General features: G+C 47.5%; 1 protein-coding gene across 1 annotated transcript in view; it reads left to right on the forward strand.

Annotated features, from left to right (window-relative positions):
- The window catches only part of prdm6 (PR domain containing 6), a 397,085-nt gene that overhangs the window by 374,242 nt on the left and 1,488 nt on the right, over nucleotides 1-21,355 (forward strand). The window lies entirely within an intron of this gene.

The raw sequence follows: 21,355 nt of genomic DNA on the forward strand, positions 1-21,355 counted from the left end.
ATGGATAATGTAACCCTGACATTATTTGCATCCCCAATTTGCTTTCAACATATTTTTGAACAATAAAACACCTAATGAAGGTTTATCAACATATCAATCGTGATCCTTTTTATCTGTTCAATTGTTACGCAAGCAAAGTATTAGGGGCATTCTGTGTTAAAATGACAATCTCTGCAGACGTTCAGAGTTGAAAATCCACAATCTGACTGACTTTTAGATAGAGCACCTAATGCCAGCAGAACCCCCCCCCCCCCCCCCCCCCCCCGCGCTAACCCCGGTGAGGAGGAGGGGGAGTGGAGAGAGATAAATAAAGAATGATTTAGCTGATCCACAAGGCACGGCTTCTGTTGGGTAATAAAATTGGCACTGCCAGAAGAAGTAGAGAAATTCACAGCCAGAATGTTCTGTCTGTGAAATTGAAGGAGGAAAGTGAGAATGAAGGTTTCATTTTTTAAATTAATGAATATCATATTTCAGCAGTTAATTTGTGATTGTCTAACATCTGTTGGTGTGTGGCTTTATAAAGCTTTCCTTGATGTAATGTTAGAAGCTGAAAGACTGAAGAAAGATTAATGATAAAAATATTATTTATAGTTTTTCTGGCATTCATGTTTGAACATAAAGTACAAATATGCAGCCAATTTAGACCCTATTAGGGTTCATTTTGTTCTTATCTTGCTTATCTAGACCATCCAAAACTATATTTAATGATAAAAATCATAATGGACTCAGTTTTTCTGTTGCTACCTTTGATGTCAAGACCCTGGGGCTATATATTCAGTCAGGACGTTAATGGGCTCAGAGATCATTTTGTGCGACTAACCAGTACCTATTCAAACAAATGTAAATGAGATGTAACAAGTAGAATTGATGAGGAAGAGCCAGTGGATGTGGTATATTTGGACTTTCAGAAGGCTTTTGACAAAGTTCTGCAGAAGAGATTAACAGTGGTCTCAGCTGCTGGCCAGAGAGCCAGCGGGAACTTTGCATCACCTATTTTCGTTAAGGGTAACTGCATCTTGTTCCAATCAATTACTTGACAGGCCAGTAACGGGCCTTTCTCCGGGATCAAGGACCACAGGATGGAAGTCCTGCCAGGAAGTCAGAGTTTGCAGCCAATCAGAGGTCCATACTTCTATTGAATGGCACTGCACTGAGGCTTCCGGTGCAGTTTGAGGAGGTGGTGGCTGCTTCTAGTACAGCACTCAGCCAAGGCCTAGTGTCATTGTTGGATCCCATGGCACAGATGAATGATGGTGGGAGAGAGGGTTGTGGTGATTTCTAATCCTTTCAATTATAATACATCGTCCTTTTGAGATGCAACACTCATCAAATGAATGCTGTCAATGGCTCTGTGCTCCATGAGGAGACCCCCTACTCTTACAAAACCAAGTTTCAACTCCCCTGCTTCTCTCTGCTTCGATACCCGACTGTGAAGCCCCCTCGCCTGATGTGCAGGGCCTCAGTGGCCTCTCAGATGCATCAATGAATACAATATGTTGATGATGTCACTGGCCTTGAAGCCTGGAAGTATCCACTGGCCTTGACACCCATGGTGATGGCCACCAGCAGTGCCATCCTTGCCCCTGCACTGAGGCTTCAGGTCCAGTTTGAGGGTGTGGCACAGAACGTGACCACCTCCTTGGGGACGCACAGCTGCCAGCGACACTGCTCCTGGTGTGGAGGTATGAAAAATGTTCTCTGAAAACTCCAAGTGGATGCGGCTTATATTGGCAGTCCTCATCCTCCTTCTCCCTCTGTGTATGGCTTCTTCGCTCTGTTGTCCGTGTTCCTTGTCCCTGTGATACTGCTAGCCAAGGGGAATTGCAATTAAAGTCTCCATGAGTGGGTGCAATTGGGATAGACAGATGCCTTTCAAAATTAATGGGGCTCATGATGGCACCCTGGTAAATTGGCGAGTTAGTCTCGTGTTTATTATCAATATGAGGGTGACAGTCATGGCCATAGATATAGCTTGGTGATCATGGGAAGGCGGCTTAGCTTGGCTGTTTAGATAGTTGGTGAGGATTAAGATGAGTCCCATGATATCTAAATTGAGGGATAGAGATTGGAAGGGGGCAAAAGCTCCTTCTGGCATCATGTTCAGGTAAGAAAATTATTTTAAATGCGCTGTCTTAGTGGGAGCCTCCCGTGATTCTATCAAGGAATGATGGTTAGCCTGCATGTGACCTAATAATTGTGAATGCTGCAGCCCTCACAGTGAAGCAAATTTCCAGCTTGGCTCGAAAAACATGCATTAGGATAGTCAAGGGACCTATTGGCTATTGGAAGTTAATCCTACGGATGTGTTGACAGCCCATGATCCACAATGGTGTCAGATGTATTCCCATTGCTATATTGCTGAGGGGTGTTGACCGCGTAAATTGGATCCATGCAGCTGCATGGAAAACAGTTGCAGTGTGATCCATTTTATGACTAGACTATTCCTTAATCATGTTTTGTGACTGGAACTAATTCATTTGTTTCAGAAACCTTGTTGCATTAGAAAAGATCACAGTTTGAGAATTCAAAGCTCCCTTGACAGAAGACAATGGTTTTAACAAGGGCTTCAGTATCTAATCAGTTTTCAAATAAACGTTCAGATTGCACTAATGTGTCATCAGCACTTCAGAAAGCCCTGAGAGGGACAGCATTTCACACATGCGCTAATGAATAAAACAGAAATCTTTATGTGAACAATACTCTTGGGGCCCTTTCATTGAACAGATTGGTTTAATGGCTTGATCAAGGATGTTCTTTTTCATTTGACAAGATTTTTATCTCTTATGCGGAAGGTGATTGAGCCTTTCAGAACAGGATTTCACAAAATAACAGTGGTAACAATATTCAACATCCAGTGAGCCACTGGATGGCCAGTTTAAGCCTCTTGGCCAATTCCCACATCCGCTGACATTTTTCCCATGTCGGAAGGGCCTGTTGCTGTACTGGAATACTGCCTGATAAACCTTGGCAACCTGCAGCAGGTTCCAGAGGACCACTTTGATGGGCTCTTCCTGACCTACAGATGGTCCTTGCAGCAGCAATGGTCTACCCCACAGCAATAATGCGATTGGTGCATTATGATCCCTGCCTGTCAGAGTAGGGCTGGCCTGTGTTTCAGTCCTGGCCACTGATCTTGACCATCAGTGAAAAAGTTCAACCCCATGTTTCTGTTCATTGCCAATCTGGCTGTACGTCTCGTACGCCCTTGGGTATGAGCGACCATAACATAATAGAATTTTTCATCAAGATGGAGAATGAAGTAGTTGATTTGGAGACTAGGGTGCTGAATCTTAATAAAGGGAACTATGAAGATATGAGGCATGAGTTGGCCTTCATGGATTGGGGAGAGTTACTTAAAGGGATGGCAAACATTCAAGGAACGCATGGAGGAACTACAGCAACTGTTCATTCCTGTCTGGCAGAAAAGCAAAGGAGGTAAGAAGGCTAACCCATGGCTTACAAAGGAAATTAGAAATAGTATCCGATCCAAGGAAGAAGCATACAGATTGGCCAAGAAAAATAATAGGTCTGAGGATTGGGAGCAGTTTAGAATTCAGCAAAGAAGGACAAAGGGGTTGATTAAGAAGGGGAAAGTACAGTACGAAAGGAAGCTTGCAGGGAACATAAAGACTGACACTAAGAGTTTCTGTAGATACGTGAAGAGAAAGAGATTGGTAAAAAGCAATGTAGGCCCCCTACAGACAGAACAGGAGAATGCATAATAAGGGACAAAGAAATGGCTGAGCAATTGAATACATACTTTGGTTCTGTCTTCACAAAGGAGGACACAAATCAGATACCAGAAATGTTGGAGAATGAAAGGTTTAGTGAGAGGGAAGAACTGAGGGAGATCAATATTAGTAGAGGAATGGTGCTGGGAAAATTGATGGGATTGAAGATGGACAAATCCTCAGGGCCTGAGAATCTGCACCCCAGAGTGTTTAAGGAGGTGGCTCTGGAAATAGTGGATGCATTGGTGGTCATCTTCTGGGATTCTATAGACTCTGGAACTGTCTCTGCAGATTGGAGGGTAGCTCACATCACTCCGATATTCAAAAAGGGATGTAGAGAGAAAGCAGGGAATTATAGACCAGTATTCCTAACATCGGGAGTGGGGAAAATGCTTGAATCCATTATCAAGGACTTCATAGCGGAACATTTAGAAAGCAGTGGAAGGATCAGTCAGAGTCAGCATGGATTTATGAAGGGAAAATCATTCTTGACAAATCTGTTGGAATTCTTTGAAGATGTAACCAGTGCAGTTGACAAGGGAGAGCCAGTCGATGTGGTATATTTGGACTTTCAGAAGGCGTTTGACAAAATTCCGCATCAGAGATTATTGTGCAAAATTAAAGGTCATGGGATTGGGGGAAAATGTATTGAGGTGGATAGAAAACTCATTGGCAGAGAGGAAATAAAGAGTAGGGATTAATAGGTCATTTTCAAATTGGCAGGCAGTAACTAGTGGGGTGTCACAGGGATCGGTCTGGGACCCAGCTATTCACAATATATATTAATGATTTGGATGAGGGAACAAAATGTAACATCTCAAAGTTTTCAGATGATACCAAGTTAGGTGGGAGGGTGAAATGTGACGAGGATGCAGGGATCCTACAGCATGATCTGGACAGGTTGTGTGAGTGGGCAATTCAATGGCAATTGCAGTATAATTTGGATAAGTGTGAGGTTATTCACTTTGGAAGCAAAAACAGGAAGGCAGATTACTACCTGAATGGTTGTAAATTGGGAGAGGGGAGTGTGCAGTGGGACCTGGGTGTCCTTGTGCATTAGTCGCTGAAGGTAAGCATGCAGGTGCAGCAGGCGGTAAAGAAGGTTAATGATATGTTGGCCTTCATTGCCAGAGGTTTTGAGTACAGAAGCAGGGATGTGTTGCTGCAATTGTACAGTGCCTTGATGAGGCCATACCTGGAGTGTTGTGTGCAGTTTTGGTCTCCTTCTCTGAGGAAGGATGTTCTTGTTCTCGAGGGAGTGCAGCAAAGGTTTACCAGACTGATTCCAGGAATGGCGAAACTGTCATATGAAGAGAGTTTAACTAGGTTGGGATTGTTCTCGCTGGAGTTCAGAAGAATGAGGGGGGATCTCAGAGAGACTTATAAAATTTTAACGGGAATAGACAGGGTACATGCAGGGAGGGTGTTACCAATGATGGTGTGTCCAGGACCAGGGGTCACAGTCTGCGGATTAAGGGTAAACCATTTCGGACAGATATAAGGAGACATTTCTTCACACAGAATGGTGATCCTGTGGAATTCATCACCACAGGAAGTAGTTGATGCTAAAACATTGAATATTTTCAAGAGGCGGCTAGATATAGCACTTGGGGAGAATGGGATCAAAGGCTATGGGGAGAAAGCAGGATTAGGCTATTGAGTTGGATGATCATCCATGATCGTGATGAATGGTGGAGCAGCTCGAAGGGCCAAAAGCGTCCTCCTGTTCCTATGTTCTATGTATCTATGTATTTATGATGGCTGTCAGGGGGTTGTTAAGGACCATTCCCCTGAAGGGAATTGGGGCAGATGTCCAGGTAGGCGGGGACTACTGTTCATGGGGTGGGATTCTCCCGCAATCGGCGGGATGGCCTGACGCTGGTGCCAAGAACGGCGCGAACCACTCCGGCGTTGGGCCACCCGGAAGTTGCGGAATCCTCCGGGCCCCGATCGCGGGCCTGACCACCGTGGGGGCCCCCCCAGAGCCGGATCCCCCAGCGCCCCCCCCCCCCGAGGACCCCGCTAGACGGCTGACAAGCCAGGACCCACCGTGATGGTCCATGTCCATTTCACGCCGGCGGGACTGGCCGAAAACGGGCGGCTGCTCGGCCCATCGGGGCCCGGAGAATTGACGGGAGGTCGCTGCCAACGGCCTCCAACCGGAGGGGTGTGAACCCTGCCCCCGCCCCAAAACCCGGTGCCGGAGAATTTGGCAACCGGCATCGGAGCGGCGGTGCGGGTTTCACGTCGCACCCCGGCGATTCTCCGATCCCACGGGGGGGTCGGAGAATCCCGCCCATGGAGTCTGTCCCCTAAGACCTACCAGCAGTGCCACGGAAGGTTGGATTGACAGTGCCCGATGGGGGGTCTGGTCCACTGGTCAGAGACTGACATGGAAGCCTTGCCAGTTCTATTGCGCAGGCCCAACTGTAACTGAAGTGGCCACTGCCTCGCCTTCAGCTGTTGCACTTTCCACTGTCGGGCCTTCCACTGTCGGGCCTTCCACTGTCGGACCTTCCACTGTCGGGCCTTTTCTGGGTCCTAGCCAGTCAACCATGAGCTGATACCAATCAGCAGGCACGAGCAGAGGATGTGGTGGCAGCTGCCATAATGCTCCAGCAAAGGCCCAAGATCACTGAGGTCCCTAAGCCAAAGGTGAGTGATGACGGGATGGGGATCATGGGATAGGGGTTGTTGGAGAAGTGGGTGGAAGGGAGAAGATGCAAAATCAGGGGGTGGTTTTCAGCAAGCCCCTTCTCGATGCTGGGTCATATGTGCGTAAGAAATAGTAGCAGGAATTTGGTGCATCGTGCCTATTCCACCATTCAGTAAGACCATGGCTGTTCTGAATGTGGCATTAACCCCATTTTCCTGCCCGACCCCCATAAACCTTGACTTCCTTGTAAATCAAAAATCTGTCTAACTCAGGGTTGAATATTTTCAATATCCAGCCTGCACTGATCTCTGGGGAAGAGAATTCCAAAGACAAACAACCCTTTGAGGGAAGAAGTTCCACCTCATCTTATCCTCACCTCCCCTTATTTTTAAACTGTGCCCCCGAATTCTAGATTCCCTCACAAGGGGAAAATCTGAAATCTCCCAGCATTATCCTGTCCAACTTCCTCAGAATCATATATTTCAATACGATCACCTGTAATCCTGCGAAACTCAAATAGGCCTAACCTCCTCAACCTTTCCTCTTAAGACAATCTTTTCATCCGAGAAACAGCCGAGTGAACCTTCTCTGAACTGTTTCCAATGCAAAGTCTGAGAGGGATTTTCCAGTCCCATTCGTGTTATGGGAAGGAATTGAAAATTTAGAAAGGCAGCCAAAAGTCCATTAACTTTCTGTGACACTGGAAAATCCTGACCTATTTTCACTAGGTAAGTTTAAGAAAGACACTTGATAGGGTATATAGGGAAAATTCATTTTCACTGGTTAGTGAGCAAAAATCAAACATTGAGGTTCAATAGCATATGTCGGGGAGAGAAATTGATTCTCATAGTACTATTTCTAGCACGGCTATGCAGACTTGCCTTGATTCTCTGGTGACAGGCAGTACCATGTGCTGCAGTAATGTATTTGAAGGATGCCATGTGGGCTGTGTGAGTAGCGTACAATACTATTACCTCACTGAGGTAATTAGTAATAGTACGCAAAGGGATTTTTCCCCTCGGGTTGTTAGAACATGGAATGTTCTAGCAGAATCATTATTGGAAGCAGACCCATAATAGCAGGCTCAAGGGGCCAGATGGACTACTCCTGCTCCTAGTTCTTATGTTCTTATGAATGGCCCATGCCTGATCCTAATTCATATGTTCGTATATAGGCTTATGAGAGAGCAATAGGATTCAATGGATTGATTAATTGATTTTTTTTGTCACATGTACCTAAGTACAGTGAAAAGTATTTTTCTGCGGCCAAGGGAACATACACAGTAGCCATAAAGAATAATCGATAAAGTACATTGACAAATAGTGATTGGTTACAGTGCGGAACAAGGGCCAAACGAAGCAAATACATGAGCAAGAGCAGCATGGATTGTCGTGAATAGTGTCTTACAGGGAACAGATCAGTCCAAAAGTCTGTCCTGGTCCATCCACGTCAACGGTACCACCAAGAAAGCACAACAGCGCCTATACTTCCTCAGGAAACTAAGGAAATTCGGCATGTCCACATTAATCCTGACCAACTTTTACAGATGCACCATAGCTGCATCACAGCCTGGTATGGCAACTGCTCGGCCCAGGACCGCAAGAAACTTCAGAGAGGCGTGAACACCGCCCAGTCCATCACACAAACCTGCCTCCCATCCATTGACTCCATCTACAGCTCCCGCTGCCTGGGGAAAGCGGGCAGCATAATCAAAGGCCCCTCCCACCCGGCTTACTCACTCTTCCAACTTCTTCCATCGGGCAGGAGATACAGAAGTCTGAGAACACGCACGAACAGACTCAAAAACAGCTTCTTCCCCGCTGTTACCAGACTCCTAAATGACCCTCTTATGGACTGACCTCATTAACACTACACCCTGTATGCTTCATCCGATGCTGGTACTTATGTAGTTACATTGTATACCTTGTGTTGCCCTATTATGTATTTTCTTTTCTTCCCTTTTCTTCCCATGTACTTAATGATCTGTTGAGCTGCTCGCAGAATAATACTTTTCACTGTACCTCGGTACACGTGACAATAAACAAATCCAATCCAATTCGAGGGAGAGTAGTTGGGGAGTCTAGTAGCTGTGGGGCAGAAGCTGTCCCTATGTCTGGATGTGCGGGTCTTCAGATGTCTGTATCTTCTGCCTGATGGAAGGGTCTGCAAGAGGGCAAATCCTGGGTGTGAGGGGTCTCTGACAATGCTGTCTGCCTTCCTGAGACAGCGGGTGGTGTAGTCATAATCAATGGGACGGTGGCAAGCTTGTGCGATGCGTTGGGCTGAGTTCGCCGCACTCTGCATTTTCTTGCAATCTTGGGCCAAGCAGTTGTCATACCAAGCTGTGATGCAGCTTGATAGGATGCTCTCTATGGCACATCTGTAGAAGTTTGTGAGAGTCGATGCAAACATGCCGAATTTCTTGAGCTTCCGTAGGAAATAGAGACGATGTTGGACTTTCTTGACTGTTGCATCAACGTGAGTGGACCAGGACAGACTGTTGGTGATGGTGACTTCACCCAGGAACTTAAAGCTATCGAACATCTCCATTTCGGAGTCATTGATGTAGACGGGGGCGTCTGAAGTCAATGATCAGTTCCTTGGTTTTGCCGACATTTAGAGAGAAGTTGTTTTCAGTACACCATGCCACCAAGTGATCATCTCCCTTCTGTAGTTGTTTGAGATACGACCCACCACAGTCGTATCATCTGTAAACTTATAGTTCGAATTTAAGTAAAATCTTGTCACACACAGGGCGTACAGTAGAGGACTGAGCACACATCCTTGCAGGGGCCTGTTGTTGAGGATTATTTGGAGGAGGTGCTGTTACCTATCCTGACAGATTACGGACTGTTGGTGAGGAAGTCAAGGATCCAACTGTACAGGGAGGGGTCAAGTTCAAGATTGCAGGGTTTGGTTATTAGTCTTGACAGGATAATGGTGTTGAAGGCGGAGCTGTCTATGAACAGCAGTCTGACGTAGGTCAGAAACAAGACTGCAAGCAAAGGCGCAGTGGGTCGAATCGTCTTTCTCTGCGCTGCATAATTCTATAACTTTACTAGTCTATTGAAGTATGTGATCACCACAATTGTTCCTCTGGACATGAATTTCCTTTTTAAGATTGATATACATCAGAAAGTGAGTTTCATGTTTTTGTAATGTTTATAAGCCTATTACCGCAAACTTTATAGATTCAACAAAACCTTCTCCTGTTCTCATTGTCTTCCCAATCAATTTGTGTTGTCTCTTAAAAACCTTAAAATACATATTGATAAGGCAGAGGAATTTACAGCACTTTGATGTTCCTTCAGACAAGTAACAAGGCTCCACCCTAATAGCCTGAGGTACATATAGTCCCATGAACTGCACTAGGAGAGGAGGCCTTTCCAGTTCTGGGGCAAAATTCTCCTACCCGCCCCGCCACATTTCTGCGCCGACCGGCCGGCGGGAGTCTCCGTAACACCGGCCGGTCAATGGGGTTTCCCATTGTGGGGCAGCCCCACGCCGTCGGGAAACCCCCGGGCGCCGGCAGAACGGAGACTCCCGCCGGCGGAGAATGACGCCCCTGATCTTTTGGTCTATTTAGAGTAAATTCCATAAAGTATTTCCTGGATTTATTACCATGAGAATGAATCTCTTCTCAACAATTCCACAGAGAGACTCTATCACATCATCTGTGTCATGTTATTCTGTGACCTTGCTCTTACATCACCTTGATGACATTCTTTTTTAGAAGAAGTGTTTATTATGTGTGAGCAGCTGTTCATGATTTCCGCTGTTAGTAAAGTCTTTGGAGAGAAAATCAGTCATTTTGGTTTAAAAATGCACTCCTCAAGTAGCTTGCTGATGTAAAAAATATCAATATTTAAATAGGTGGGGGCAGCACGGTGGCGCAGTGGTTAGCACTGCTGCCTCACAGCGCCAAGGTCCCATGTTCGATCCCAGCTCTGGGTCATTGTGTGTGGAGTTTGCACATTCTCTCTGTGTTTTTGTGGGTTTCGCCCCCACAACCCAAAGATGTGCAGGATAGGAGGATTGGCTAGGCTAAATTGCCCCTTAATTGGAAAAAATTAATTGGGTAGTCTAAATTTATTTTTAAAAAATATTTAAATAGGTGTGTAATCCATCAAAAAACACAAAATGCCTGAAATAATAAGAATATAATAATCAAATGTATAGCAGGTTTCCTCAGAATTTTGAATATGTCAATTTTTGGCTGTCAATCTTCAATTGAGCTCAAATTTTTAGTCAGCTGTACTTCTTAGAGATTTCATTCCAAAATACTATGGCTTTTACAAGTTCTGAAGTAAAGGTGGACTTGGATTCAAATGCAAGAGGAATCAATCCACCGACTCACTCCACCCTGTACTCGGGCAGTGCGTCCAAAGTGCACTGCATCTGTCATGTACATATTTTCTTGTTCTGCAGAATTAACAGTAGGAGGGCCTGGTGCCAGTTGAAGGGGCAATGAGTTCCGGTAGAACTGCAGGCCACTCTATTAACAACCAAAAGATCCTGATTTCACTGGAGAAAAGATTTCACCATCTTTGGATTGGATTTGTTTTATTGTCATGTGTACCGAGGTACAGTGAAAAGTATTGTTCTGCCTACTGTTCAGACAGATCATTCCATGAGAGAAAAAAACATAGGGCATATATAAATACACAATGTAAATATATAGACACAGGCATCAGGTGAAGCATACAGGAGTGCAGTACTACTCATTAGAGAAGATGTGTGAAGAGATCAGATCAGTCCATAAGAGGGTCATTCAGGAGTCTGGTAACTCCTGAAGAGTTACGGGGAAGAAGATGTTTTTGAATCTGTTTGTGCGTTGTTCTCAGACTTTTGTATCTCCTGCCCAATGGAAGAAGTTGAAAGAGTGAGTAAGCAGGGTGGGCGGTCTTTGATTATGCTGCCCGCTTTCTCAAGGCAGCGGGAGGTGTAGACAGAGTCAATGAATGGGTGGCGGGTTCGCGTGATGGACTGGGCTGTGTTCATGACTATCTAGTTTCTTACTCAGCCGACGAGAACTCCCCTACCACCCCCAACCTCCCACCCCCACCCCCCCCCACCAAAAAACCCCTGGCCCCAGACCCTGGAAATGCTCATCAGCCAGGTTTTGAGGGCAGGTCACAGCATCACATTTTCTTGGTGCTGTTCATTGACATTCAGCCAAGAAAATATACTTTTGAACATCCCCTCCTGCTTCATTTGAATGATTCTATTAGGCCTGTGCCTAACCCTGACCAAGCTTTGTGCCTCCAGCAAAAAGTGAAAGGGAAAGGCCCAGTGGAGCGGGTCTCCATCCACTTTTCTGCTTTTTGGACCCATGGAAATTATTGATCTGCAGCAGGTAAATAAAATCTCAGTTTTAAAAAGGAAACCGCTTTGACATTTCTTTGTATTCAATTGAAGTTTTGAAAATTTGGAAGACAAGGTATTCCATGTAAATTGATTCCCATGATGAAGGGTTCCTAAGCCAGGAAACTCACTTGCAAATTTACCGTCAGTCTTTAAAAAAAAAAAAAATTTTGAGTACCCAATTCATTTTTCCAATTAAGGGGCAATTTAGCGTGGCCAATCCACCTACCCTGCACATCTTTTGGGTTGTGGGGGCGAAACCCACGCAAACACAGGGAGAATGTACAAACTCCACATGGACAGTGACCCAGAGCTGGGATCGAATCTGGGACCTTGGCACCGTGAGGCAGCAATGCTAACCACTGTGCCACCATGCTGCCCTATTTACCGTCAGTCATAATGGCCGCAATTCAGTGGCCTCATTGCACTGAGCGAGAGCGCGTGAGGCCGGTGAATAGGCGGAGAGGCCAAAAAGAGAATAATAATAATAATCTTTATTATTGTCACAAGTAGGCTTATATTAACACTGCAATGAAGCTACTGTGAAAATCCCTTAGTCGCCGCACTCCGGCGCCTGTTTGGGTACACTGAGGGAGAATTTAGAATTTCTAATTCACCTAACAAGCACGTCTTTCGCGACTTGTGGGAGGAAACCGGAGCACCAGGAGGAAACCCGCGTAGACACGGAGCTGGACGCCAAACCATTCGCGATGCAACCGCCTGCTCTTCTAGGCGAAATCGGAATCCCGTGGTATCATGGCGAGAAACCATTAATCACAACTTGAGTCCTATTTCCATACAATTAACAGGAGCCACCCCATATCCAACAGCCACCCATGATCCAACGGCCTCCCCAGAAAGTGGTCATGCAGGCGCCGATTAGTACTGCTTTTGAAAAACATGAGTCTGGCAGAAGGGCTGCTGTGGGGATCCCAGGAGGTGAGTAGCCATCTTCACTCACAGGTAATGGGCCTGGTGACACTGGGCTTGCTGCCCCTGTGCACGGAGGGTGTGCGGGGGCAACCAGGGGGGTGCGGGGTGCAGCCCCAGTTGGAGTGGTCTGCCATGGGGGGTTGGGGGCATTGGGACTGGGGGGGTTATCTGAGCTGGGGTCTTGGGGCTCTGCTGGGGGTGGGGGGGGGGGGGGGGGGGCAACCGTGCGCAGGTCCTCCATGCCATCCCTGGATCATGTGTACCCATTCCTGGGGCAACCCTAGTCCCTGCTTGTCTGCCCCACCGACCACCCATAACTCCCATTGACACTGGAGGTGTCTGGCCATGCGGCTAACGTCCATTGCTAATAGGGATCTGGCAATTGTAGTTAAGTGAGCACTTCACACATCCCAAGTGGATTCCCGTGGGTGGGCATGCCATGTAGAATGTGGGGCCTATTGCTTCGCATCCCAATCACACCGTGATGCCTTTACACTGCTTACCACTACGGGAGGCAACACCACAGACACAGTAGCAAACATCCGAACACCCAGGGGATGGGCCATAGGCCTGGACACATGTCCACCGCCGAGGTATGGCAACATTCTGTTCGGGAGTCTGAGGTATAGGGTGGGTGGTCCGGTTGCAGGGTGACCCCCTGCCGCGGCCAGGTGTGCGTGGGCAGCATGTCAGCTTGGGGGGTTGGGGGGGGACCCTCATGCCTGGGGGGATAGGGCATGGGATTGGTGGCCAGCCTGCATTGCAGACCAAAGAGCCAGAGGTGTCATACTGGTTGTGGTGAGGGCTTTTTAATTTGTCTTGAACAAGTGTACATCACTGCCCCACACTCCCCACCCCCTCCCCCAATGCTCACCCACTAAAGAAAATTAAAAATGAAAATCGCTTATTGTCACAAGTAGACTTCAAATGAAGTTACTGTGAAAAGCCCCTAGTCGCCACATTCCGGCGCCTGTTCGGGGAGGCTGGTATAGGAATTGAACCATGCTGCTGGCCTGCCTTGGTCTGCTTTAAAAGCCAGCTCTTTAGCCCTATGCTGAACCAGCCCCTAAATACAGCCGACGACAACTCCCTACCCCCCCCCAGTGACGTTTCAGTGATCCTCGACCTGCGTAGCATTCCTTGCTCTACCGCTGCGTCTAGGTGTATCCCCAGAATGCACATCAGAGGTGAAGGCAGCCAGCTGCTTACCATGTGCCATGGCCTTTGATGCCCCTGGTGGGCATCCTCTGGCGGCTCTGGGGCCAGAGGGTCCTTGCGCACTTGCCGATGGCACATGCACAGCCATGCCACCCTGTTCCGGGTGCTGACTGCGAGGCGTGCCGTCATCAGAGGAACTCGGGGAGCTGGAGGCCACCATCGACAATCCATAGGATGGGTCCAGGTTGTCACTTAATGCCCCCTCCTTCTGGTCGGTGCCCATAGGGCCTTGGGTTCATCTCGGAATGGAGGGGCAACTGGATTGAGCCCTAGCTGCCCCTGTGTCATCTGGCCCTGCCACCCCTGGCGGCTCTCCAATGTCTGCTCCATGGTGTTGACCCCCTCAGCGATGCTCCTCAGTGACTGGGACATGTCCCTCAGTGACTGGGAAATGCTCTGTAGTATCTCAGCAATGCTCATCTGCAACTTGGACAAGCTCGCCAGCGCCTTGGCCATTACCATCTGAGACCGGGACATTTCCCTCAGTGCCTCATCAAGGTCCGCCTGGTACTGGGTCATGTCCCCCAGTGAGTTGGACAGTCTACCAAGGCCCTTAGCCATGGCTGTCACTGACTGCGCCATGCCATGGACACCTCCACTCATGCTGCCGATGTCGTCCACCAGGCTCCCCACTGTGGTCGCCACCCTAGCAGTGTTGTCCTCGTTGCCACGCATTGCCGGTGCCATCTCCTGAGCCCATAGCCTGTGTGACTCCTACAATCGGCTATCAACCTGCTGGAATGTCGCTGACATCTCTCTCTAAATATCACGGCCACACCTTAACCTTAATCGCACTTGGAATATTGCGCACAATTCTGGTCGCCACACTATCAGAAGGATGTGGAAACTTTGGAGAGGGTGCAGAGGAGGTTTACCAGGATGTTGCCTGGTCTGGAAATACGTGGAGAGGTTGAATAGACTTGGACTGTTTTCATTTGGAAGACGGAGGTTGAGGGGTGACCTGATAGAGGTCTACAAGATTATGAGGGGCATGAATAGACTGGATGGGCAGGCACTCTTTCCCACTGTGGAGAGGTCAGTCACCAGGTGGCATAGGTTTAAGGTCCGTGGGGTAAAGTCTAGAGGATATGTGGAGGCAGGTTTTTTAAGCAGAGGGTGGTGAGTGCCTGGAACATGTTGCCAGGGGAGATTGTGGAAGCAGACACATTAACCGTGTTCAAAAGACATCTTGACAAACACACAGATAGGATGGGTATAGAGGAATACGGCACAAGGAAGTGCTGAGGGTTTTGGCAAAGATTGGGATCATGACCGGGACAAAGATTGGTATCATGACCGGTACAGGCTTGGAGGGCCGAGGGGCTTGTTCCTGTGCTGTACTGCTCTTTGTTCTTTGTCTGCATCAGCTCTGGGTAAACCTGTTCCAGAGGCTCAGCATCTGACTGGGACCCAGCTAGGTCCTGGGATCCAGCAGATCTCCAACTGCTGTCTCACCTGGGGGTTACTGGCTCCACCTGATGTGCATCTGCAACCATGTGGTGCTCACCAGAATGTGCCTCAGAACCTGACCACTAATGTTGCTCACCGAGGCGCCTGTTATGCGCTGGTGTAGAGTGGAGATGACAGGTGTGACGCAGCTATGGTGACATGCTCGGAGCTCTCCTCTGGGTTTTTCTCATGGGAGGGGGTGGGGGTAGGGTGCATCCACCCCAGATGGGCCGGCGCTGTTGGCTGGAGATCCTGTGGAAGAATGAACAAGGGTCAGTGGGAGGGATGGGTCAATCTGTATGGTATTAACAAGTGACATGTGACAGTCCATCAGAGTGGGGCCTGGTGGCTCCTCACCTCTGTGGAATGTGCTGTCCTCTGGGATGGTGAGCACTCTGTCCTCGGCCACTCCCCTAATCTCCAAGGCCTGTCCCTCGAAGGTGGTGAGGATTCTGATATCTGGTAAACCGCCGCCTGTCTGGGCCCTCTCTCAATGGTTGTGGGACAACATTTTCTGCGGGGCCACAAAGAGGGCATCGTTAGCCGCACGGGTGGTTCACCAGGGAAGGAGGGTCGAAGGGCGGGTGGGTGGCAGTGTGGTTCATGTGGGGGTGGGAAGGTTTCAGGGTGGCAGAGGTGGTGGTGGGCCTGTGTCAACTCACACGTGCTGCCCGGTGTAGGTCGTTGAACTTGCACCGCTGGAGGCCAGTCCTCCTGGTCACACTTCCCAAGCTGACGCCTGCTGCCACTTCATCCCAGGCAGCACTGACTGCCCTGTGGCTCACCCTCAGGGACCCTCAGGGGAACAGGACATCCCTCCTGACTTGACCGCCTCTGTCTGCGTCTCCAAATCTTGGGACCGGTCGTCTTGGCGCCATGGCTGCGAGATAAGTAGTGATTGGCTGTGCAAGAGCTGTTTAAGTGTTGCTCGACCATGTTGGTGGGGGGTGGGGGGGTTGGTGACACGATCCTGGTGAATCGGCTGGTGAGCCTTCATTTGCGGCGTGAAGCCCGTGGGGCCTCTTTAAGTGGACCAATTAATGTTGAATAGCGTTGCCGGCTTCGTGGGCCGAGTGCCGGAAAGATCGCAGCAGTTCCCAGCTCGCTACCACACTTAGAAATCTTGCCGGTCAATCGCACCCAATGTGTCGTCACAATATTTGGTGTATTTCAGAAGGTAGGGAAAACAGGACATTCAGTTTTTAAGTTGATTTCCTATCGTGAAACTAACATTAAAAAGACAATCATCTGTGATTATTAAAACATGAGCAGTACCTGCACTGCTAATCACATGCAACGGAGACCTTCTTTCTCTTATAAGTTTTAAAATAAACAAATTGCACACTGCATTGTGTTTACAGTGCTGAAATGCTCCGACTGGTTGTGCCAGTACCGGTATATGCTCCACACGAGCCACCTCCTCCCTTCATCTACCCAAGCAACATATTTTTTGATTGCTTTCTCCCTCGTGTGTTTATCTAGATTCCCCTGAAAGACATCTATGCCAGTCGCCAGAACTATTTTTTTGTGGTAACATGTTTCACATTCTAACCATTTTTTAGGTAAAGGAGTTGCTCCTGAATTCTCCATTGAATGTACTAGTGATTGTTTTATATTTATGACTCCTGCTTCTGGTTTCCATAACATCAGAAGTAAGAAGGAAATTCAGTTGGAACTAGTTTTACATTAAGCTTAATAAAACTATGCCATCTGTTACCATAAAAACTGCTGAAGCTGACAGTATGTATTGGCTTAAAAGGCAATAAGAATTATTTCTGACTAGAGAAGGGATTGATGTATATATTGACAAGGTTGAATGAAGTGGTTGAGAAATATTTTAAGGCGGCACGGCAGCACAGTGGTTAGCACTGTTGCTTCAGAGCACCAGGGATGTGGGTTCGATTCCCGGCTTGGTTCACTATCTAGAACATAGAACATAGTAAATACAGCACAGAACAGGCCCTTCGGCCCACGATGTTGTGCCGAACCTTTGTCCTAGATTAATCATAGATTATCATTGAATTTACAGTGCAGAAGGAGGCCATTCGGCCCTTTGAGTCTGCACCGGCTCTTGGAAAGAGCACCCTACCCAAACTCAACACCTTCACCCAACACCAAGGGCAATTTGGACATTAAGGGCAATTTATCATTGGCCAATTCACCTAACCCGCACATCTTTGGATTGTGGGAGGAAACCGGAGCACCCGGAGGAAACTCACGCAGACACGGGGAGGACGTGCAGACTCCGCACAGACAATGACCCAAGCCGGAATCGAACCTGGGACCCTGGAGCTGTGAAGCAATTGTGCTATCCACAATGCTACCGTGCTGCCCTTGAGAACAAATAAATCTACATTATATCATTTAACCGTAATCCATGTACCTATCCAATAGCTGCTTGAAGGTCCCTAATGTTTCCGACTCAACTACTTCCACAGGCAGTGCATTCCATGCCCCCACTACTCTCTGGGTAAAGAACCTACCTCTGATATCCCTCCTATATCTTCCACCTTTCACCTTAAATTTATGTCCCCTTGTAATGGTTTGTTCCACCCGGGGAAAAAGTCTCTGACTGTCTACTCTATCTATTCCCCTGATCATCTTATAAACCTCTATCAAGTCGCCCCTCATCCTTCTCCGTTCTAATGAGAAAAGGCCGAGCACCCTCAACCTTTCCTCGTAAGACCTACTCTCCATTCCAGGCAACATCCTGGTAAATCTTCTTTGCACCTTTTCCAAAGCTTCCACATCCTTCCTAAAATGAGGCGACCAGAACTGTACACAGTACTCCAAATGTGGCCTTACCAAAGTTTTGTACAGCTGCATCATCACCTCACGGCTCTTAAATTCAATCCCTCTGTTAATGAACGCGAGCACACCATAGGCCTTCTTCACAGCTCTATCCACTTGAGTGGCAACTTTCAAAGATGTATGAACATAGACCCCAAGATCTCTCTGCTCCTCCACATTGCCAAGAACTCTACCGTTAACCCTGTATTCCGCATTTATATTTGTCCTTCCAAAATGGACAACCTCACACTTTTCAGGGTTAAACTCCATCTGCCACTTCTCAGCCCAGCTCTGCATCCTATCTATGTCTCTTTGCAGCCGACAACAGCCCTCCTTACTATCCACAATTCCACCAATCTTCGTATCGTCTGCAAATTTACTGATTCACCCTTCAACTCCCTCATCCAAGTCATTAATGAAAATCACAAACAGCAGAGGACCCAGAACTGATCCCTGCGGTACGCCACTGGTAACTGGGATCCAGGCTGAATATTTGCCATCCACCACCACTCTCTGACTTCTATCGGTTAGCCAGTTCGTTATCCAACTGGCCAAATTTCCCACTATCCCATGCCTCCTTACTTTCTGCATAAGCCTACCATGGGGAACTTTATCAAATGCCTTACTAAAATCCATGTACACTACATCCACTGCTTTACCTTCATCCACATGCTTGGTCACCTCCTCAAAGAATTCAATAAGATTTGTAAGGCAAGACCTACCCCTCACAAATCCGTGCTGACTATCCCTAATCAAGCAGTGTCTTTCCAGATGCTCAGAAATCCTATCCTTCAGTACCCTTTCCATTACTTTGCCTACCACCGAAGTAAGACTAACTGGCCTGTAATTCCCAGGGTTATCCCTAGTCCCTTTTTTGAACAGGGGCACGACATTCGCCACTCTCCAATCCCCTGGTACCACCCCTGTTGACAGTGAGGACGAAAAGATCATTGCCAACGGCTCTGCAATTTCATCTCTTGCTTCCCATAGAATCCTTGGATATATCCCGTCAGGCCCGGGGGACTTGTCTATCCTCAAGTTTTTCAAAATGCCCAACACATCTTCCTTCCTAACAAGTATTTCCTCGAGCTTACCAATCTGTTTCACACTGTCCTCTCCAACAATATCGCCCCTCTCATTTGTAAATACAGAAGAAAAGTACTCGTTCAAGACCTCTCCTATCTCTTCAGACTCAATACACAATCTCCCGCTACTGTCCTTGATCGGACCTACCCTCGCTCTAGTCATTCTCATATTTCTCACATATGTGTAAAAGGCCTTGGGGTTTTCCTTGATCCTACCCGCCAAAGATTGTTCATGCCCTCTCTTAGCTCTCCTAATCCCTTTCTTCAGTTCCCTCCTGGCTATCTTGTATCCCTCCAATGCCCTGTCTGAACCTTGTTTCCTCAGCCTTACGTAAGTCACCTTTTTCCTCTTAACAAGACATTCAACCTCTCTTGTCAATCATGGTTCCCTCACTCGACCATCTCTTCCCTGCCTGACAGGGACATACATATCAAGGACACGTAGCACCTGTTCCTTGAACAAGTTCCACATTTCACTTGTGTCCTTCCCTGCCAGCCTATGTTCCCAACTTATGCACTTCAATTCTTGTCTAACAACATCGTATTTACCCTTCCCCCAATTGTAAACCTTGCCCTGTTGCACGTACCTATCCCTCTCCATTACTAAAGTGAAAGTCACAGAATTGTGGTCACTATCTCCAAAATGCTCCCCCACTAACAAATCTATCACTTGCCCTGGCTCATTACCCAGTACTAAATCCAATATTGCCCCTCCTCTGGTCGGACAATCTACATACTGCATTAGAAAAGCTTCCTGGACACACTGCACAAACACCACCCCATCCAAACTATTTGATCTAAAGAGTTTCCACTCAATATTTGGGAAGTTAAAGTCGCCCATGACTACTACCCTATGACTTCTGCACCTTTCCAAAATCTGTTTCCCAATCTGTTCCTCCACATCTCTGCTACTATTGGGGGGCCTATAGAAAACTCCTAACAAGGTGACTGCTCCTTTCCTATTTCTGACTTCAACCCATACTACCTCAGTAGGCTGATACTCCTCGAACTGCCTTTCTGCAGCTGTTATACTATCTCTAATTAATAATGCCACCCCCCCACCTCTTTTACCACCCTCCCTAATCTTATTGAAACATCTATAACCAGGGACCTCCAACAACCATTTCCGCCCCTCTTCTATCCAAGTTTCCGTGATGGCCACCACATCGTAGTCCCAAGTACCGATCCATGCCTTAAGTTCACCCACCTTATTCCTGATGCTTCTTGCGTTGAAGTATACACACTTCAACCCCTCTCCGTGCCTGCAAGTACTCTCCTTTGTCAGTGTTCCCTTCCCCACTGCCTCATTACACGCTTTGGCGTCCTGAATATCGGCTACCTTAGTTGCTGGACTACAAATCCGGTTCCCATTCCCCTGCCAAATTAGTTTAAACCCTCCCGAAGGGTTTATCTGTGGGGAGTCTGCATGTTCTCCCCGTGTCTTTGTGGGTTTCTTCCGGTTTCCTCCCACAGTCCAAAAATGTGCAGGTTAGGTGGATTGGCCATGCTAAATTGCCCTCAGTGTCCAAAAAAGGATAGGTGGAGTTATTGGGTTACGGGGATAGGGTGGAGGTGTGGGGCTTAAGTAGGGTGCTCTTTCCAAAGGCCGGTGCAGACTTGATGGGCCAAATGACCTCCTTCTGCACTGTAAATTCTATGATTGTTGAGACTGGTTAAAAAATATCAAGATTGTGGAGAACTGAGCGAGATTCGCTGTCCCGCCAGACTGGTTTTCTGGCGCAGTGTGCCCCTGCCGGCAGAGAGACCCTCCGTTCTGGCAGCCAGCCAATGTGATTTCCCATTGTGGACACGCCCACGCCGTCGGAAAATTCGCGGCGTGAGTGCGCTGCCGGCAAAGCGGAGAATCCCATCCCTAGTGTTTTAAATATCCTTTAAATACCCTTTCCCTAGTATTGCATGATATTTGTTTATTAACCTGGCTCCTCTGTGAGATTCTACTCCTGTAGAATGCAAACTCTAAATCAACACCAACAGGGGCTATTTTTATTTGTATAAAATGTTCTTAAATTTCCTTTGTAGGAAAAGAAATTGCCGCAGGTGTAAAGTTACTTCTTGGCTTAAATTGACATAAAATGCATCTAGCAATTTGTGCGCTCACAACACAA

Source organism: Scyliorhinus torazame, chromosome 9 (genome assembly GCF_047496885.1).
Source record: "Scyliorhinus torazame isolate Kashiwa2021f chromosome 9, sScyTor2.1, whole genome shotgun sequence".
Lineage (NCBI taxonomy): Eukaryota > Metazoa > Chordata > Chondrichthyes > Carcharhiniformes > Scyliorhinidae > Scyliorhinus > Scyliorhinus torazame.